At 39.7% G+C, this 1649-nt stretch overlaps 1 pseudogene; it reads left to right on the forward strand.

Annotated features, from left to right (window-relative positions):
- The first annotated feature begins 288 nt into the window (after positions 1-288).
- Positions 289-955, forward strand: LOC113911055 (annotated as a pseudogene).
- The last annotated feature ends 694 nt before the right edge of the window (positions 956-1649 follow it).

The following is a 1649-nucleotide window of genomic DNA, read 5'->3' on the forward strand; positions in this document are numbered from 1 at the left end:
GGGCTTTGCATTTTGCAGATTCTTCTTAAGATGTCCTTTCCCATCTGCGTTGTTTCCTATTGCTCTTCTAACAAACTACCACAGATTTAGTGGCTTAAAACAACACAAATTATTGTCTTAAAATTCCAGAGAAGACTAAAATGGTTTGGCAGGGCTGTGAAAGGCTTCCAAGACTGTTGCCTCGGGCTCGTCCTTTCTTTTTTCATTCTCTTTCCCAAAGAGAATGCCCCAAACCTTGGTCATGAACTTCTTGCCTGAGGACGGTGAAGACTGACTGGAAAATGGAAAATGAAAAACCAAGAACCAACCAATTCTGAAAATACCAAACAGGCTATTATTTCAGAGGAGTTAATTTCAGAAGGAAAATGGGTCAAGCTCGAAAAATCAATGTACATGGATCTTACTGGTAAAACTAGAACTTGGGCAACTGTGAAAAGTACAGCCACGAGAGGGCAGTTGGTTGATGGTATGGCAGTTGTCTCACACTGCAAAGAACTGTTTATGATGAATGTGTTATTCTGGGAAAACAGTTCTGCCTGCCACTGGGAGGCTAATGCCTCGAATTCCCCACAGGTCTCGTAGATGTTAATGAAAACCCAGAAGCAGCTGCTTTTCTGGAACTTGAGAAAGAACTTCAAGCCACTTCTGGCTATGAAGTGATGTTGACTATTCTCCAGCTGAATGTATGGATCCAGGTACACACACTTTGTGACAGTGACTTAATGGAGATGATGCTGAAAATGTAAGACGTAAGCCAAAGCCGCGGATGGAGACTTTGTGGAAGTGATGTCTCTACCAAAAAAAAAAAAAAAAAAAAAAAAAAGATCTGCTAAAGAGACTCCATGCTCTGGTAGCTGAAGAACACCTGACAATGGATGCCAGCGTCTATTACTATGCTCTGCTGCTGACATATGCAAACACAAAGCCATGTAAAGTGTCCTTCCTAAAACTTTAAGGCCAAAAGACAGTGGCCATGTTTTTCTAAAGGAGATCGCCAGACCTCCTTCACTAAGACTTTGTATTCAGCTTAGTTTAATGTAGATTTTTAATTAACTTTTTCATAAAATTAAAGCAACAGAGAATGAAAAAAATCCATAAGTGGAGTGTCTGAAACAATGACTGAACATAAATACTAGAAGCTGGGAAGAAGCCAAAAAAAAAAAAAAAGATGAGATCATGTTCATGAAATTATTTGTCAAATCTGGTTCAGCGCTAAGCTAGCATTGAAAACAGACGTTGTGGGAAAGATGTTCAATGCTAGTAGAAAAGGAGGTGTACTGTCTGAAGAGAAAGGGAAGTTAATGGGAATAAGAGACACCTATGTCATTCTAGGATTTTTGCTTAAAATAAAGTTGATGAAGAATGGGAACAGGGCCCTATGATCAGCTTGAGTATGGGAAAGGTACCCGGAAACCCAGTTTTAAGGCAGAGAGGTATTTTGCAGCTTGAGGGATGGAAGAAGTCACTAGCATCTTCTGAAGGTATATAAGAGTAAACACATATTCCAAACCTCTTACACATGGATGCTGGCAATGGGCAACAGAAGACATTTACCTATAATAGGAAGCCTTGAAGACAAGTTAGACCTTTGAGACCCTAATCCATAGAAAGCTACTTATGAATGACATTTGGAACTGCCTCTTAGATTT

The sequence above is a fragment of the Zalophus californianus genome, chromosome 12 (genome assembly GCF_009762305.2).
Source record: "Zalophus californianus isolate mZalCal1 chromosome 12, mZalCal1.pri.v2, whole genome shotgun sequence".
Lineage (NCBI taxonomy): Eukaryota > Metazoa > Chordata > Mammalia > Carnivora > Otariidae > Zalophus > Zalophus californianus.